General features: G+C 34.6%; 1 pseudogene; it reads left to right on the top strand.

Annotated features, from left to right (window-relative positions):
* Nucleotides 1–3,866: 3,866 nt before the first annotated feature.
* LOC107849012 lies at nucleotides 3,867–5,031 on the top strand (annotated as a pseudogene).
* The last annotated feature ends 16,336 nt before the right edge of the window (nucleotides 5,032–21,367 follow it).

Here is a 21,367-nt window from a genome sequence, read left to right as displayed (position 1 = left end):
GTATAATATATTCATAAATAAATTATATATATATATATATATATAATAATTAGTGTAAACTAGTAAACTATATAATAATTATGTTTTGAAAGTATAATATATCTTATGAACAATATAATATATTATGAACATAAATATATATTATGAATAACGTATAATATATTCATAAATATATATAAATTAGATATTCATAAATTATGTTTAATTAACGTATAATATATTCATTAATTATGAATAGAATATATTACGTAATATGTAACGTAATTACGTAATATATAACGTATAATATTATGAATATATTATGATATATATACAATAATTATGTTTAATTATATATATATATATATATATTATGTTAATCTATTTAATTATAATATATTATGTTAAATTATGTTAATTATGTTTAATTATATATAATTTAATTATATATAACATAATATATAACGTAATATATTCTCACACACACATAAATTATGTTTAATTAACGTATAATATATTCATAAATAAATAAATTTTGAACAGTTTACCGTTCAAAATGGTTGTAAAATATATAAATTATGTTTATTTATATATTTTAAATATTTAAAAAAGGCATCGTTTCCACCCTAAACTATACCCGAAAAGTCGAAGTCACACCTAAACTATACTAGTGACCTATTACACACCTAAATTATAAAAAAGTGAAATTATTTACACGCTGTTAGGCTACCACCACTTGCATGTGGTGTAGTGTTTTACACGCGCTGCCACGTCAGCATCACGTCAGTAAAAAGTATCACTTTTTTATAGTTAAGGTGTGTAATAGGTCACTTATATAGTTTAGGTGTGGATTCGACTTTTCGACTATAGTTTGGGGGGGAAACGATGCATTTTTCCTTAATGTTTTTAGCCGTTTACTTTTGTTATTTAATAGGCTGGACGCGTCTAAAATAAGTGTAACACACGCGCCTTAGAATGGGGGTCGCGAGGAGGTAAAAATATCACTTTTATATTGCTAAGGTGTGTAATAGGTCACTTATATAATTTAGGTGTGGCTTAGACTTTTCTTGTATAGTATGGGGTAGAAATGATACTTTTTCCCTATATATATATAAAAGATTAAATAAGATGGAGGATATTTTAGTAATCAATTAATTTATTCCTAAAAATTATACTATGCATATTACTTTGAATACAACAAATCAAACACTCAATAAAAAATAAGATAAAAGACATAAATGGCCACTCGACCTAAACAAATGACACCGAAATGGCCATGTTTCAAAATTCCAAATAGTAGCCATTTTATTGGCTAATTAGGCGGTCATCTCTTTTGTTGGACCATTGCTATTTCTATTAAAAAAGAAAAAAAAATTGCTCTCTATTAATTTTTTTAAAAAACTAGTTCTCTATTATTTTGGACCACTGATCATTTAATAAATTTTCCTTCCATTTTATTTGTTTTTTGTTGTTCTTCCATGTTTTTTTTCTGCTTCTTGTGTTTTCTTCCTGTTTCCCCTTTTTTGATTGTGCTCATTATTTTTCTAAAAAAGTAATATTTTATTTATTTTTTAATTCTATCAATAAAATAATCAAATACATATTTATAATATCATAACTAAATAAAATTTTATAGTTTTGCAAAATACAAATTTATAATATTATATTTGTTTTTTATTATTTTTTCGTTGTCTTTTTTTTTTTTTTTCCTGGTAGTTGTGTTTTCTTCCCTTTTCCTTTTATTTTGGTTGTGCTCATTTTTTTAATGATGTTTTTGTATATTTTTTTAATACTATCAATAAATAAAATAATCAAATAAAATTTTGTAGTTTTCTTTTAAAATAGTCAAATACTAATTTATAATGTCGTAACCAAATAAAATTTTGTATTTTTTTGAAATACATTTTTTAAAAATAGCATATTTTAATGACTCACATACATGTTTTAAAACTATTTTCGTGTCTTTTATTTTTTCCAAGAGGTTATACACATTCTGTACACTATTTAGGTAAAATAATCATTTAGATACAAACTCTATACAATATTTATGCAGTTTATATACATCTTATCGATATACATATTCTATACAACAATGATAGAAATTCTATACAGATCATATATAAAAAATATATTCTATATAATACAGTTTTTATACACATCATATACAAACCTTAAATATACAGTTTTTATACAGTTTTTATACACATCATATACAAACCTTAAATATGCAGTTTTTATATAATTTTTATACACATTATATACAAACCTTAAATATACAATTCTTACACAGTTTTTATACAGTTTTAATACATATCACATACAAAAATTAAATATACCATTTTTATACACATCATATACAAACCTTAAATATACAATTTTTATACACATCATATACAAACTTTAAATATACAGTTTTTATACACATCATATACAAACCTTAAATATACAGTTTTCATGCAGTTTTTATACACATCATATACAAACATTAAATATACAGTTCTTATACAGTTTTATACATATCATATACAAACTTTAAATATACATTTTTTATACACAACATATACAAACCTTAAATATATAGTTTTTATACACATCGTATAAAAATCTTAAATATACAATTTTTATACACATCATATACAAACCTTCATTTCTCTGAAATCTCCGTAGATAATCAATCCTATGCAATCTCGACTCATGAAACACATTTTTTTTTCAAAAACAATCCATTTCCTTCAAATTTCTTCCATTTCCTTCAAATTTCTTCCATTTCTTCAAATTTCAACACAATAGCCCTTTTCTTCCATCCCGATCAACCTCTAGATTTTGCATATTTTTTCTTCTTTCATTCCTCTATCTCATTTTTCATCCACCGACATAGTTCACAAACTCAATTCAATTTAGATAACCTAAATAGGAAAAATTAAGAATTAGAAGAAAAAAGATATGAGTTTTATTGCGTTCTTAATAGAAAAAATTAAGAACAAGAAGAAAAGAGATATGAGTTTTGTTGGATTCTTAACTATCACAGATTGGAGAAATAAGAGAAAGAAGAAAGAAGAATAGTTATGGAAAGAAGAAAGAAGAATGGTTATGGAAAGAATGAAAGTTACAAAACCCTATTCCTTTAGCGTGTGGCTCCCTTTTCCTTTTAGGTTCCCTTTTCCTTAATAAGATAAAGGGCTAATAAATGACATTTAAAATAGCCGAGGTGTTAGTTTTGTCCAAAAAGTGAAACATGGGCCATTATTGTCCATTATTTTCCAGAAGAGCTACAAGGTGTCCTTTTCTTTAAAAAATAATCCCAGCATAACTAATCTCATATAACTTATCTTATTATAACTTATCCCGACATAACTAATCTCGGTATAACTTGTTTTCAAACCAAACGACCCCGTTATAGATTTCATCTTCATTTTTGGGAATGGAGAAACTTTTGGTAAAAAGCATTTCCTTCTTTAATGGGACTTACGTACAAAAATTTGGATTGGTCAGTCAGTGGGTTCAATACCAAAAAAAAAAAAGAATATGCAACCAAACGTTTTCCATTCCCTAAGCTTAAGGTGAAAAATGCTGCGGTAAACTATTTTCTTATTGTTTTCCATGTCACATTAAGGGCCAAAAGAGAAGCTGTAGTGATTTGCAGATTGGACAACATTTTGGTCAATTACAATGGAAGGCTTATTTTTCCATTTCTATATAATCCAAGATTTTGGGAAGAAAACATATCACAAAATTACAAATGAGAGGCTTATTATCTCCATTGTCACAATCATATACAACATACCGGGCATTCCATGGTAATAATTCATCATTAGAAAATGTTAAATGAATATCTCGAGTAGTATAAATAATACCTTTAATTTGCTTCCTCTAACATTCCTCACCAGCTTTCAAACACAAAAATATTAGTATCACTAAAAAGATTTAATTACCAAAAATGGGTTTGGCATTGAATTGGAAGTTTGCTTTTGCAGCTCTAATAGTGTTGGGAATGCAGGCTTATCAAGCCACATCTCGTGCTTTGTGTGAAACTTCAATGGTCCAGAAACACGACCAGTGGATGGCACGCTTTGGACATGTGTACACAGATGATATAGAGAAGGCAAAAAGATTCATAATATTCAAGGACAATGTTGAGTACATTGATTCCGTAAACAAGGCTGGGATCAAGCCTTACAAGTTGGATATCAATGAATTTGCTGATTTGACAAATGAGGAATTCAGAGGTACTCACAACGGATATAGATTGCCTTCCCATCAGAAATAGGAAACAACATCATTCAAATACGAAAATGTAACGGCTCCAGCTACCATGGATTGGAGAAAGAAGGGTGCTGTCGCTGGAATTAAGGATCAAGGGCAGTGTGGTAAGCTAAACCAATAACTCATTGATCATAAAACCACCTTTTAAATTGTAAAAGCAATACTAAAAGCTAACTGATTTTATTATAATGTAGGATGTTGCTGGGTGTTTTCTGCTGTTGCAGCCACAGAAGGAATTGACAAGATAAAAACTGGTAAGTTGATTTCTTTATCCGAGCAGGAACTCGTGGACTGTGACACCAGTTCAGATATGGGATGTGAGGGAGGTCTCATGGATGAAGCATTTAAGTTTATTATCAAGAACCAAGGGCTTACTACTGAATCCAATTACCCATACGAGGGAACAGATGGCACTTGCAAAACTGGCAAGGAATCCAATCATGCTGCAAAGATTACTAGTAATGAAGATGTTCCACAGCTAATAGTCTTCTCTAGTTAAAGCTGTAGCTAACCAACCTGTATCTGTCGCAATTGATGCTAGTGGATCAGATTTTCAGTTCTATTCAAGCGGTGTTTTTACTTGAGAATGTGGAACTGAATTAGATCATGGTGTTACAGCAGTTGGATATGGTGAAACTAGCGACGGGACGAAGTATTGTTTAGTGAAGAACTCATGGGGAACTAGCTGGGGTGAGAATGGTTATATTAGAATGCAAAGAAACGTTTTGCGGAATTGTTATGCAAGCTTCTTATCCAACTTTTTAAGTTGATTGAAATTTGGTGCAAGTTTGCAATTGACTCTTCTGAAAGAGCTATTGTTGGTCACAATGTGCATAATTTATCTGGTGTGCCTAGTTTTCACTGTATATATAGACTCTGTGTGTACAATTGAAGTATCAAACAAAATCTTGTATGTAAAAAGACTGGTCACAATGTGCATAATTTGCTGATTGTTTCTGACTATGGTTCTTCCTCCCTATGATTTTTTTGCTGATATAAACTTACATTGATAATGCATTTTACTTAAAATTTTACTTAAACTCATTAATTAATGAACATCATGCTGATTAAGGAAAAGAATTTGGTGCAATTCTTAACATCAAACTTTCGAAAAATTTCATCATTGCATGACTGCAAATAATTACTGAAACAGAGTATGAACCAAAAATTTCTTGTAAGCAATTAACGGACACTTGACTAACCACTGTAAGCAAGCAAAGGAAATAACATGAAGTTGATTCAAATCTACTCTTTTCATTCTTTTTTGTTATTCATACAGTAATACATTCTTCAAAATTATCTAGTCTTTTTACGCTTTAAACTTCGTGTCAAGTCATAATCAAATAAGCAAATTTAAACGGGGCGAGTATGAAATAAGCAGTCAAGCACTGTAAACAAGGAAAAAAACATGAATTTCGAATCAAATAGACACTTCCATTACTTCATATAGTACTAGTATTATTCTTATTCCAGTATGCATAAGCTGGTGAATGAATGTGCATTTTTACTACTACTCCTAGTTACAGAAGATGAACAAAATCCAACCGAGAAAAGAATGGGTATTGTACGTACATGCATGGAAACCATCAAAGTATTTTGCCCATATCGATTACACAAAGTAATACTCTACTCCCCAACACTAAATCCATATTCAAGACTGAATTGAGATAATTTTGCAGTGATATCATGGAAAATGACCTTTGCTTTGGTGAAACTCGACCCGTTTCAGTTTTTCTTGGGCCTTTTTGAATTTCCCCGAGAAGTGGATGATGTACTTTTAGCCTTCTTGGGTTTTGGTGGTTCTGGGTCAGCAGCCGGAGTCGGGTCAGAATCCATTTTCACCTTGCCCCGGCGAGTTGAGCTAGCAGTGGAGGTTGTACCTTTAGCTTTCTTGGATTTTGGCGGTTCTGGGTCAGCTGGAGGAGTCGGGTCAGAACCCATTTTGGCTTTGCCCCGGCGGGTGAGAACACCAGAAGTCTGCACATTGGGCCTTTCTTCAGAGATGGTAGATTTGGGTTGCTTGGAACCCAAATTACTTTGGTGGTTGATGATCAGAATGAGAATCGAATGTGGGAGTAAGAATGGTGAGTGATTGAGTATCAGAATTAGCACTCAGTTTGGCTTTTTGACTGAGAGTAAGCATGGCGGGAAACTTCTTATTTGCCTTTCTCTTTTTACCCATGGCGAACAAAGCTTTCTTTCTTTCTCTATTTCAGTAGAAGGGCGTTTATGGTGATTGCTAGAAGCAGCGCTTTGAATTGATAGTCTATTAACTACTCAAGCCCTATAGCCTTATACATAAGCCAGGCGGTTGAGAAACTATTTTGGCGCGCAATTCATGTGCCCCAACTATTATAATCTTTCTGAAGGAGGAAAGTGAATGTATAACCCTATTGGTTTTTCCTTTCACTTGACAATTACTTAAATAGTTAATTTTTTCCTTTTTTCACAAGACCAAAATTTCAAAATCAATCCATTCAAATGGTCAAAAATCAATTTATTGTCCTTTGTTTGATTAAGTTGGAACCTTAATGTTAAATCAAATATTTAATCACACTTTGTATAAAAATGTAAAACCTTGTAATGATGAAAATATGTCTAAAGATTTTGACCAAATATTTTCATACTTTAATACTATCATTTGCGTCTTCTTTTGTTTTTACAGAAAAATAAACAAATAGCAAAGAATCGTGAATTAAAGTATCCAAATATTTGGTCAAAACCTTTAGACCTATTAGTAGTAATCTTATGGATTTTATTTCTATACAAAGAGCATGTTACAGAGATGATTGTTATTGGTTAAGAAAACTATTATACAAAGGTAAAATATCCTTTAGACCTATTGAAGAAATGTAATCGTTAACCTTCAGATTTGGGATCAGGTCTTGAATAACTTTACAGTAAATAACTATGAACAAGAAACAACAAATAAGCTAAAAATAGATGACACAAGATATCTATGTGAAAGTCTCCTTGCTCAAGGAAGTAAAACCACGAACTACCTAGTAGGATTTTTCAACAACTTCACTACCTTCAAGCAACGTTGAATACAGACTCTGTAGGGGCAAGAATTAAGCTCTTAATCCTTAAACATCTTGCAACACCTCTATTACAAGACTCAATCAACAATAACTCTATTGCTACTAGTTGAAACGACTAACTCTAGTCAACTCAATACACTGACTAACTCTAGTCTTCAATTGTCAACTAACTGTACCTAACGTTGTTGAGATTTATGAGAAAAGACGTTAAAAATAAAGCCACAACAACTTTACTAAAGAGAGCAGGTTTAAATTTTAAGATCACAAAAATAAAGACTAAGATACAACAAGAACTCATGACAAAATAAGTTTGATCGAGGAGGTCCGTGTTGCAGTTGATCAGGTTTTGATCAGGTTGTCCTATGTTATGCTTCATGAGAGACTCTTCATTTCTTAGTAATCAAAAACTCGGTTTTCTTTCTTCCATTATTATGCATACTAGTTTAACCGCATGTGTCTTGCACGTGTAACATTCGATTATTTAAAATTGAATGATTTTATCTATTGTGGAGATTTTTAGTGAAGTGTAAAAAGTTCAACTCACTTTTCAAAGATCCTTTGCATTTTAATATAATAATGTAAATATAAGCATATATTTTAGTGTAAGCACATATATATTTTACCACCAGAAGTTTCAAGTGGTTGATCAATCATCACTTTTGCGTTTTCATGTATAGTAGCTCTTTCATGTAACACCCCCCAAAAATCTTCTACGTGGTATCTCACCTAGTAGCATGTTTGAGAGGCTAGCAACTTGAAAATTTCCTAAGTGTCAAAAAGGACTTAGTCATATTTCAAGCTCCTAAACTTGTGTGATCTCTAAATCGATTTTTTCAATCTTGAGATATGAATTTTTAAGTTGTTCCATGTTCTAGGGAGTAAAGGGGATGTGTCGAGGAAGTTTCGAATTTTTTGGACAGCGCTAGAGGTGAGTTTGGATGTTGGAAACGGTGAACCGACGTGAATTCGATGCGCCACGTTGATGGATGCGTCGATGAAGTAGTGAACCACCGCGATATCAACGTGTCGCGTCGGTTGGCGCGTTGGTTGCCCAGTTCGTGTTTTCTTTTAAATTTTGGGTCGGGAAGGGTATATTAGTCAATTTTCCTCATCTAAACTCCACCTTAACACAAAATTAAATCATTTTTGGGGCTAATTACATCAAAAGCTACTTCTCTCTCTCAAATCAAAAACCCTAGGCTCTTCCCCAAAGATCAAGAAACGCAACATTAAAAGTCAAGAGTATCAAGAACTTAGTCAAGATTCGGGCTTCGCTCTTTCTCCTATGTAATCTAAGGTACGTGGGATTTTTCTAAACTACATGGGCTTGTGGAAAATACTTTGAATATGGTTTAAAGTTTTAGAAATCATAAATTTACAAAGGGGTTTTGAGATTTACATTTACAAGTGTGAATCATGAACTCTTTAACGATATTATTCCTTTGGTCTTGAAGCCTCCCCCTAAAAATTGAACTCTTACTTATATATATGTAAACGCATGTACTTGATGAGTTTAAATGTTAAATTTAGAGCATGGATAATTAAACCCCTCTCGGGTTGCATTACTTCTTGGCTTCACATATTAAATGTTGTGAAATTGCATGATTGAAAGTATAAGATAAGTGTTTTAAATGCTTTTATGAACTTGATCTTGTCTGTGAATTGAAGAGAGGATGTTTTCGTATCTTACAAGCATTTTATGGTTTGTAAATTTTAAAGAAGATTATTGAAAGAATTCCATGGTTTATTACAAGAAAAGTGACCACCATGTGCTTGTGAATTAAAGTTAAGAATCTTTGCCTATGTTTCTTGAATTTTCAATATATGCATCTTCATATACTATTTGAATAGTTTAGTGGTCTGAAAATAATGCTTTGAAAGAGAAGAATGTAACATGATAATGTATGACTTAGAGATGCGACTTGCAAGTCAACGATATGACGATACCACATAAATGAATGCCATAACAGAGTAAGAGTTTCAGATTTAATTTCAGAGAATGCATGTCTTAAAAGAGTTGAAAATTGGGCTTAAAGAGGGTTAGGTAATTTCCCAAAGAAGGCTTAAGTTCAAATAACTCCTAGCCCAAAACCGTGTTTTGCCGATATGGGTTTCATTACGTTCCCAAGAGGGATCATACGCTAGCCTAGTACCCTGTGGCGTATCAAAGACAGAGACTCCAACTCTTGCGACAAACTTGAGTTAGGGGCTTGGCTGCCGAGTCAAGGGAAAATTCCATATAGCCCGTGGAATTTAAGAGTTGTAAGGTATACAACCTAGCTCAAAAGTAATACAAAGGATCGAGTTGCATTTATAAGATTGTTTTAAGAGCATTCGAGATAGCCCATGTATTTTGAACTATTTCATGCATAATGTTTTATGACTTGCTCTCACCTATGTTATATATGTGTAGATTCATTATTTTGAATTGATCTGTGTACCAGTATAATTGTATTGACCCCCTATATTTCAGGGTCTGAGGCTCAGTCTAGAGGTCCTGCTAAGCCATAGAGATTTTTCAGAAAGAAGTGAAGTGTGCAGTTGGTGAGCCTTCTCTATTTCGGAAGGCTTATTTCTTTTCAGATACTAGTTATTTACTTTGGTTTAGGTCCACTGAGGGCCTTGTCCTAGTTTCAGACAGTTTGATAATTTCATACGTAATAGAGATTTCACAGATTGGAACAGATGTTGTCTAGTTGTTGATTTACTTATTTTCAAAATGTTAAACCGAACTCAGTATGACCATAATTCTGTTTGTTATATTCCGTATCATTTCTTTATTGTTATGGATAGTGTTCATGAGTCCAGTCAAAAAGGGGCGCTCGAGCCTATACGGTTTGGGATGCTCATTGCGGCCAGGGTCTTGAATCGGGTCGTGACAAACTTGGTATCAGAGCACGATTCATGGTCCCAGGGTGTCTGCAAAATTACGTCGGGTAGAGTTCTATTTATGGGTGTGTAGCGCTCCACACTTATAAGTAGATGACTACTAGATATTTAGAAATATCTCCCTTCTTTCTGATTTAATTTGTGTTGTAGAGTATGAAATGTCCTCTAATCTATGGTCTCTTATATTTCAAAAAAGCTCTCATGCCTCTACGTCGCTCTAATGATTAGAATACCCAAACTGAAGATGTTCGTCCTACCTATGGGATGAGGACACGTAATAGGGCTCATACTCCTAAATTTATTGCTGCTCCGAGAGTCCCTCCTGTCTAGAGTAGCGCCCCAAGGCACCTAGGGCTCCCCAGTCTGGGACTAACCACACCCAACCTCCCCAGAGAGAGATATCAAATGCTGAGTTCAGATAGTTGATGCATATAATTGAACAGTTGGTGGCTTCACAGACCCGATGGTCAGAGAATGTTGGGTCTACGTCTGGTGTATCTGAGACTACTCGGGTAGGTCAGTTTATGAGGTTGAACTTGCCTAAGTTTATGGGTACAAAGGTGGAGGAGGATTCACAAGAGTTTATGGACGAGATGGAGAAAATATTTTGAGTGATGCATATAGATGAAGTAGAAGGGGTTGAACAAGTGACTTATCAACTGAAGAAGGTAGAAAATCAGTGGTACAATGAGTGGGAAGATTCAAGGGGTAAAAATGTTGAGCCTTCTGTGTGGGGCGAATTTGTGGAAGCTTTCCTGAATCGATTCTTTCCCCAGGAGTTGAGGGAGTCCAAGGCTGAAGAGTTCATAAATTTGAAACAAAGAAAGATAAGTGTCAAGGAGTGCACCCTAAAATTCAACCAACTATCCCGTTATGCTCCAAAATTAGCGGGAAACATGAGGCCTGTATGAGAAAATTTGCATTCGGTCTTTCGGATGACTTGGTGTTGGACTGCAAAGGGGTAATGTTAAACAAAGATATGGACTTCTCCAGATTTTCCGTCCACATGCAGCAGGTCGAAGATTAGAAAAAAGAGGGTTGCTGAAGCAAGAGAGAGAGATAAACAGGCCACGAGGGCCAGACCAACAGACCAGAACTACAGTCAGCACCAGGATGGTAATTGGGGTAACAAGTGGCCGAAGAAAAAGTCCTGGAGTAATGCTCAGCTTGCATCCAGCGCGCCTGTGCCTAGACCCCCAGCTGATCGGTAATTTTAGAATTTTTAGCCTAGCCATGGATCGAGAGTATAGGGTACACAGTTGCAAGGGAGTGTGGTATAACCTGCTTGGTCATACCCTCGATGTAACATGTGTGAAAGGCACTACCCAAGAAGATGTCAGTTTGGTATAATGGTATGTTATTCTTGTGGCCAACCAGGCCATATCCAAATAGATTGCTCGATAGTGAGAGGTAATTTTGGGGGAGCTAAGTCACAAGATAATTCCTCATCTTTACCACCATCTCCAAAAGGCGTTACTTCAGCTATCGGGAGCGGTCATAACTGATTATATAACTTGTCCAACCGCCAGGAGGCAGAGGCCTCATCAGATATAGTCATGGGTACGTTACAAATCTTCTCCTATGATGTATATGTATTACTTGATCCTGGGTCTACTTTGTCTTATGTGACCCTATATGTGGCAGTCAATTTTGGGTTTTAGCCTGAAGTTATTGTGGAACCTTTCTCAGTTTCCACTCTTGTAGGTGGTTCGGTTGTGGCTAGGAGGATATATAAAAATTATGTTGTGTCCATTTGTAGACATGATACCTTGGATGATCTCGTAGAGCTTGATATGGTTGATTTTGATGCTATTTTAGGAATGGACTGGATCCATTCGTTTTATGCCATGCTAGACTGCAGAACCCAAAAATTTACCTTCTCTTTTCTGAATGAACTGGTGATAGAATAGGAGGGGCATTATTTAGCACCTACAGGGAAATTCATATCTTACCTCAGAGCCCGTAAGCTCATCTCTAAAAGTTATTTGTATCATCTTATTTGGGTTAAATATTCAAATACTGAAAGTACTTCTCTTTAGTCTGTCCCTGTGGTTAATGAATTTTCAAAAGTTTTTCTCGATGATCTTCTAGGAATACCACCTGATAGGGAGATCGATTTTGGTATTGATTTATTGCCAGATACCCATCCCATTTCTATTCTACCCTATAGAATGGCTCCTGCAGAATTGAAGGAGTTGAAAGAACAGCTAATAGATCTTCTTGACAGAGGCTTTATCCATTCTAGTGTTTCTCCCTGGGGTGCACCTATACTCTTTATACGTAAAAAAGATGGTTCCCTTCGTATGTGTATAGACTACGTCAGTTAAATAAGGTCTCTGTCCTCTTTGACCAACTTTAGGGTGCTAGGTGTTTTTCAAAGATAGACCTTTGTTTGGGGTATCATCAGTTGAAGGTTAGGGAGGATGATATTCCCAAAACAGCTTTCCAAACCCGATATGGCCATTATGAATTCTTGGTCATGTCCTTCAGATTGACTAACACCCCTGCAACCTTCATGGACCTAATGAATAGGGTGTTTTGCCAGTTTCTAGATCTGTTTGTCATAGTTTTCATTAACGATATTTTGATTTATTCTAAGAGTGAGGAGGATCATGCCAGTCACCTCCGAATTATCCTTCAGACCCTCAAAGATCATAGATTGTATGCAAAATTTTCCAAGTGTGAATTCTGGCTAAATGTTATTGCTTTCTTGGGGTATATTGTGTCTAGTGAGGGAATTAAAGTTGATCCCAAAAAGATTGAGGCAGTGAGAAAATGGCCTAGATCCACGATTCCAATCGATATTCGGAGCTTCTTAGGTTTGGTGGGGTATTACTGGAGGTTCGTAGAGAGTTTTTCTTCCATAGCTGCTCCACTTACCAGGTTGACACAGAAAAAAAGTGAAATTTTCGTGGTCTGACTCCTGTGAGAATAGTATCGAGAAGTTGAAAGACAAGTTAACTACTGCACTTATTTTAACCCTTTTCGAGGGGACAAAAGTTTTTTTTGTATATTGTGATGTATCCCAAGTAGGAATTAGATGTGTACTTATGAAGTATGGCAAGGTGGTAGCTTATGCATCTAGGCAATTGAAGGTGCACGAGCGAAATTGTAATACCCCAAAAAATCCAAACCAATATCAGCGCCATGTTTCAAGCTCATTCATAGTACATCATGGTTCTTTTATAGTTTTATGAGAAATTTAGATGCATATTAAGTCTTCAAATAACTCTCAGCTATCAGACGAATCAAAACATTCCTTACTGATTGAATTCTTGGGAGGATATTGCCATAGTCAACTTCAAATGAGAATATCTCTCATTATACTATGAATTTTTTAGATCATGACCCAAAAATAGATGGATAATTGAAGTAACTTTCCAATAATACCAATTTTACGAAAATCCGATATCGGAGCAAAAAGTTATGCCCATTTTACTACAGCATGTCAGCCTAAAAACTGAGTGACGACATTTCTATCCACTTATCACAATTTTAATGAAATTTTTGATAACCTATCACATTTCTGACAATATTTCTGATGACTTATCAGTAATGTCATCAGACTTACGCAGAAACCCAAAAATTTGAGCTCCCAGGTGACGACCTAGGCTGACGGGCTATCACATAACTAACGGCTTATCAGCCCATGTCGTCAACTGATAATTTCAGAAATTGGGAGGTAATTTTATGGGGGTATTTGTCTTTTTCCCTCACTCTAAATGCAATATTAATGCCCTAAGAAGGATGTTATCCCATTATTTTTTCATTCTCCTCAAGAACAAGAACATTCTCTCCCAAAGGGGTTAAACCCTAGTCAAGAAAAATTAAGAGCAAGCTTAAGGATTTCTTCAAGAACCTTCAAGAACCATTAGATCTCTTTCAAGATCAAGATTTAAGGTATGCGTAGTGTTTATTCACAGATTCTTTTCATCTGTGGAGTTCAAGAACTCTCTTTTAACTATGAATCATGAAGTTATGTTGTGGGTTGCTTATGTTTGTGTTATTGATTGTTATACAACTCCCAAATTACAATCTTTATGTGATTTTCTGAAACTAGGATGACATGCAAATTAAAATATATGAATTTTGGGTGGTTTAAATCATTAAGGTGATGAATATGCCTATGCCACAAGGTGTGCATGCAAGGTGTTTGATAAAATACCTAAGAGACTAGAAATCATGTATTATAGCTAAATAGAACTTAAATGATAAGACCATGCTCTATTCCTTACGACTTAACATGAATTCCATGCTTATTGTTGTGTATTGTTGTTGTGATATGGAATGCTCATGAAATTGAAGTTATGCAAGTATTTACATGTTATACGTATTACTTTTCATGTATATGGTGTTGAGAAACATGTGTAGTATGAAATTCCCTACTTATGGTATTATGAATTGTGGATGTTATTCCTATGATCAAGAAGTGTCATGTGTGTCAGTTTCCTTCCATCGAGTCCTGGGGGTACTTGTACCCGACAATTTAGCTGTGTGCCTAGAGCCATGTCATGTTTCATGATACTCTCAGTGAATCCATGATCCATAGAACTCAGTCAACCATGTGACTTAGGAAATCTCAAAAATATTAGTAGTTCTGTAATCTCAGTGATTTTCGTATTCCAAGTAAAATCTCAGTAACTACAGTACTCTCAGTCAATCCTCAGATATCAGTACATTCTGTCAGTCAACGAAACTCAGTAAACTCAGATTAGCTCTGCTAAACAATACCACTAGTATAAGTTCAGCTAATCAGTTTAGTTCAGTCAATCAGTTCAGTTCAGTTAATCTGTTTAGCTCAATTAATCAGTTCAGTCTCTTTAGTTGGAAGTAAAAGCTAGCACCAAGTGAACCTAAGGATGACAACTCACCTACCAGTAGAGGGTGTGATTCCTAGAAGCAATCCTTGCATTCCAGAACTACGTAGCCAGCATAAGTTGAGACATCATACTTGCTAGTTGAGGATAGATGAGGTGGCCTAACTTACTAGTAGAGGGTTCCCACAGTTCTCATTTTGAGTACCTGCTAGTAGAGGTTTCTCACAGCCTGTCTTTATCAGTGGTGCGGTATTGACACCCTTTCAGTTAGGGCAGAGATTGGGCCTCAATTTAGCTATATTGGCACATATAGGACATGTCGATTAAATAACTACCTCCTACAGTTTCAGTATAAGTCTCAGTAAATGAAATCAGATAGTTTCTCAAATTTTCAGGACTGTTAGATACAGTCAACTCATTACAGTAAGGAACTCAGATAGTTCCATCAGACTCAGGACTGTCAGATACAGTCACTCGTGTTATCAGTCATATCAGAACCCTAGTTATTTTAGCTTGGGGCATATCGGTTAGGTGAATACATCCTACAGTTTCAATTACAGAATCAGGACTATCAGATACAGTCAATTCAACTCAATAATATAGATTCAGGACTGTTAGATACGGTCAATCCTTATCATTATATATAGACTCCAGGATCATCCACTAGATAGAACTGATATCAACGATGGTCAATCAGTATCAGTATCATCAGATTTAGAGATCACCCGCTAGGTAGAATTGGTCTCAGAATAAGTCAATTTATCTTTATTAATAATATACTCAAAGATCACACGCTAGATAGGACTGATCTCAGATTTAGTTACTCCATACATAACAAAACTTAGATAGTTCCATCAGAACTTAGACTGTCAGATACAGTCGCTTAGTATCAGTTACATCAGTTATAGTTATATCAGTCATCATAACTCACGTTATCAGTATTCAAATTCAGGACTATTAGATACGGTCAATCAGACTAGTTCTTTATAATTCAAACTGTCAGAAATAGTTGTTAATCTATTCAGTACCTTAGTATCAGTAAACTCATGTTGTCAGTATTCAGACTTAGTAGTCAGTATCACCACGAGTTCAGTTACAGTTACTTATGCATGTATGTATTCTCATGTTCATATCAGTCAGCATTGTTCATGCATATAAACCTTTTGTATTTAGCCTACCTCACTCGTATACTCAGTACATTCAGTCGTACTGACACATTTGCGCTATGGTGCTTTCTTTTATGTTACACCATAGGTTTAGAGGAATGAGTTCCAGAGTAGTAGTAGCATTGCGGATTTCAACAGTCAGAGTTAGAAGTGAGTTCTCATCCTTCGAGGACAAGATTATTTCTTCATTATCCCATTAGTTAGTTTATTAGACGGATTTAGTTGGGGAGATGTCCCATCATCTCCTTATTCAGATTACTCAGAAAATAGAGGCTTTCAGACTAGATGCAGACTAGATTTCAGACTTGGTTTAGACTTTAGTATTTTTAGTTTTGTTTTGGTATTGTGATACCACCTTATTCAGATGTTATTATTATTCAGATGTTTATCCAGTTTGAACCTTATGGCCTTTCAGTTCATGTTTTCGTATTTTCTAGTATTTTATATAGTATACAGGTACAGATATCAGTCAAGGGTTAGCTTGTGGTTCTTCAGGGTCATGAGCACCGTGTAGCATTCTGATTCAAAAAATTAGGGCATTACAAACTTAGTATCATAGCCTAAGGTTCAATAGAGTCCTAGGAAGTCTAAAAGTTACATCTAGTAGAGTCTTGTACATGGGTGTATTGTGCACCACACTTATGTGCAGGAGGCTATAAGATATTTTAGGAACAGTTTCACTTCTTTCATGTTTCATATCGTGCTATATAAAGGTTTTCTAGGAAAATTATGTAGATTCCCATTATGCTCCACTCGTGACAACTCCACCTTACTTTTAAGGTAACAGAAGTAGTGAAGCTCAAGTCCTATATATATGGCTTTCTCAGACTGTCCCTACAGACAGTTATGGTATTTTTCACATACTTAAATAGTATCCCTCAGTTCCGTTATATTCCAAAGTTTTACGGATCTTATTCATGATCATGAGAGCTCGTTCTCGAACCCAGATTTAGAGTTTTCACCATATCCCTTCTCAAAATCCTATGATAGCATATGACTAGATTTAGAAGCATGAATCCAGGGGTTTAGTAGTAATGTAGTTGGGATAATGTTATCTGGATTGATCAGATTATGTATTCATGGGGACGGTTGTGCCAGAATAAACCAGTAGGCTTGAATAGTGTGAGTTAGAAATTTAAGTTTATTTACTTAAAATTAAGCATGAAGGTATGAATGTGATATTAGTAGTATATGAGAAAACATAGGCAGATTATATGTTTATTAAGGCGAGCATGTGTCGATTAAAGTGTAAGTATATGATGATGATTGCAGTTCAGTTCAGAGATTAGTTTACTATTCACAAACTTATGATGATGGCTTAAATCCAAGGGGGAGATGGTAGATCAAGTACCCAAGTTAGGCTCTCAGATTTCAGTAGTAGTGCCAGTATGTACTGAAAAGCAGTTAGGGAAGATGATTCCTGACCCATCCTTATCTCAATGTAAAGTTTCGCACTCTAGTCAGCATGATATCTATGCATGCTTCATGTCTCAGTTCCATGAACACAACTTATACTCATGCTTTTCATAGAATCATGTGTGATTCTATTTACCATTATAAGGGGTTTGATTCTATTCCTCTTAGTAATATAAATCATGTCCCACGAATGCAGAAAGCTCCTAGCTCAGGTCATGCAGCTCATGACTCATGTTACACTCCTATGGATCAGTTAATCCAGGATATGTCATGTATATTCTCAGTTTAGACCTTTTGGGTATATCTATATTATTGATATCTTATTCCTCAGGCCTCACTCATGTGTCAAGTTTAACTAGTGTCCATTCATGTTTCAAGTCCTCTTGATTCAACCCCTTCAGTGAGCTCTCTTTGTGAGAATAGTGTAGTGATAAACAGTTGCTTAGATAAGTAAGAGAGTAAATAATACATGTTAAGAGAAGACTGTTGCATGCCTATTTTACACGAGGGTGTAGCTATGGGGATATAATATGTAAATAAATGACTAGCAAGAGGTTGTACTTAGAAATCAGGAAAAGTTTAGAGTGTGAGTGTACATTCAGATCCTTGGTATTCAATTTCATGCTCAGTTTTCAGTTCAAACTTGGTATCTTTACCATTACATGTTCAATCGCTTGTTCATGAGTCAGTTTAGTTATGTATTCACGCATCAGATATGCGTAATCAGCTTACAAGTACTTTCAGTCATGCATTCACATATCATGTCAGTCATAAAATTAGGCATCAGATATGCATTCTTATTATGAGAAACTCAGTATATCAGAATACTCAGTCATGCATTCATGAATCAGTTACTCATGCATCAGATATGTCTATTCAGTATGATGTATTCAACTTATCAATCATGTAAGTCCCGAAACTATGTTTTAGTAGTGTATTTCTTGTACGTACTTCAGTTGATCTTTCTTCCATCTCAGTCATTCACATTCGAGGACTAATGTTCCCCAAGGGGGAGATATTGTAATACCATAAGAAATCCAAAGTAATATTAGCGCCATGTTTCAAGCTCATGCATAGTACATAATTGTTATTTATAGTTTTATGAGAAAGTTAGATGTATATTAATTCTTCAAATAACTTCCAGCTATCATACGAATCAAAACATTCCTTACCGATTGAATTCTTGGGAAGGATATTGCTATAGTCAACTTCAAATGATAATATTTCTTGTTGTACAATTAATTTTTGATATTATGACCCATGAACATATAGATAATTTAATTATCTTTTTAATGATACCAGTTTCTCCAAAATCCAATATTGAAGCAAAAAGTTATGCCCATTTTACACCAGCATGTCAGCCTGAAAATTGAGTGACAACATTTCTGACGACTTATCACAATTTTGACGACATTTTTGATAACCTATCACATTTCTGATGACATTTCTGACAACTTATGAGCAATTTCATTAGACTTAGGCAGAAACCCAAAAATTCCAGCTCCCAGGTGACGACCTGGGCTGATGGGCTATCACAGATCTGATGGCTTATCAGCCCATGTCGTCAGCTGATAATTTCAGCAATTGGGAGGTAGTTTCATGGGGGTATTTTGATATTTTTACCTCACTCTAAACATGGTATTAAATCCCTAAGAAGGATATTAACCCATTATTTTCTCATTCTCCTCAAGAACAAGAACATTCTCTCCCAAAGGGGTTAAACCCTAGTCAAGAAAAATCAAGAGCAAGCCTAAGGATTTCTTCAAGAACCTTCAAGAAACATTAGATCTCTTTCAAGATCAAGCTTTAAGGTATGCGTAGTGTTCATCCACGGATTCCTTTAATCTGTGAAGTTCAAGAACCTTTTTTTAAACTATGAATCATGAAGTTATGTTGTGGGTTAATTGTGTTTGTGTGATTGATTGTTATACAACTCCCAAATTAGAATCTTTATGTGATTTTATGAAACTAGGATGACATGCAAATTGAAATATATGAATTTTGGGTGGTTTAAATCATTAAGGTGATACATATGCCTATGCCACAAGTGCATGCAAGGTGTTTAATAACGTACCTAAGAGACTAGAAATCATGTATTATAGCTAAATAGAACTTAAATGACAAGACCATACTCTATTCCTTACGACTCAACATGAATTCCATGCTAATTGTTGTGTATTGTTATTGTGATATGGAATGCTCATGAAATTGAAGTTATGCAAGTATTTACATGTTATACGCATTCCTTTTCATGTATTTGGTGTTCAGAAACATATGTAGTATGAAATTCTCTACTTATGGTATAATGAATTGTGGATGTTATTCCTATGATCAAGAAGTGTCATGTGTATCTATTTCCTTCCATAGAGTCCTGGGGGTACTTGTACCTGACAATTTAGCTGTATGCCTAGAGCCATGTCATGTTTCACAATACTCTTAGTCAAGCCATGATCCATTGAACTCAATCAACTATGTGACTCAGGAAATCTCAGAAATATCAGTAGTTTAGTAATCTTAATGATTTATATATTCCAAGTAAAATCTCAGTAACTACAGTACTCTCAGTCAATCCTCAGACATCAGTACATTCTGTCAGTCAATAGAACTCAGTAAACTCAATTTAGCTCCGCTAAACAATACCACTAGTATCATTTTAGCTAATCAGTTCAGTTCAGTTAATCAGTTCAACTCAATTAATCAGTTCAATCTCTTCAATTGGGAGTAGAAGTTAACCCCGAGTAAACCCAAAGATGGTAACTCACCTGCCAGTAGAGGGTGTAATTCCTAGAAGTAATCCTTTCGTTAAAGAACTATATTGCCAGCGTAGGTTGAAACATCATACCTATTAGTTGAGGGTAGATGAGGTGGCCTAACTTGCCAGTAGAGGGTTCCCACCATTCTCATTTTAAGTACCTACCAGTAGAGGGTTCTCACAGCCTGTCTTTATCAGTGGTGCGGTATTGACACCCTTCTAGTCAAGGCAGAGATTAGACCCCAGTTTAGCAATATTGGCACATATTGGGCATGTCAGTTAAACAACTACCTCCCATAATTTCAGTATTAGTCTCAGTAAAGATACTTAGATAGTTCTTCAGATTTTCAAAATTATCAGATATAGTCGACTTAGTTATAGTAAGGAACTCAGATAGTTCCATCAGACTCAAAACTGTCAGATACAGTCACTCATGTTATTAGTCATATTAGAACCCCAGTTAGTTTAGAAAGGGGCATGTCGGTTAGGTAAATACATCCCATAATTTCAGTTACAAAATAGGATTGTCAGATACAGTCAATTCAGCTCAATAATATAGATTCAAGACTGTTAGATATGGTCAATCCTTATCATTATAAATAGACTTCAGGATCATCCACTAGATAGGACTGATCTCAACTATGGTCAATTAGTATTAGTATCATCAGATTTAGAGATCACCCACTAGGTAGGATTGATCTCAGAATAAGTCAATTCATTTTTATTAACAATATACTTAAAGATCACCCGCTAGATAGGACTGATCTCAAATTCAATTACTCCATATAGAATGGAACTCAGATAGTTTCATCAGAACTTAGACTGTCAGATACATTTGCTTAGTATCAGTTACATCGGTTAGGCCGATCATCACAGTTATATCAGTTATCATAACTCATGTTATCAGTATACGGTTTCAGGATTGTTAGACATAGTTAATCAGACTAGTTCTTCATAACTCAAACTATCAGAAATAGTTGTTCATCTATTCAGTACCTCAATATCAGTAAACTCATGTTGTCAGTATTCTGACTCAGTAGTTAG

Source organism: Capsicum annuum, chromosome 12 (genome assembly GCF_002878395.1).
Source record: "Capsicum annuum cultivar UCD-10X-F1 chromosome 12, UCD10Xv1.1, whole genome shotgun sequence".
NCBI lineage: Eukaryota > Viridiplantae > Streptophyta > Magnoliopsida > Solanales > Solanaceae > Capsicum > Capsicum annuum.
The sequence above is the reverse complement of the archived record's forward strand: the minus strand, read 5'-3'. Positions and strand labels throughout refer to the sequence as shown.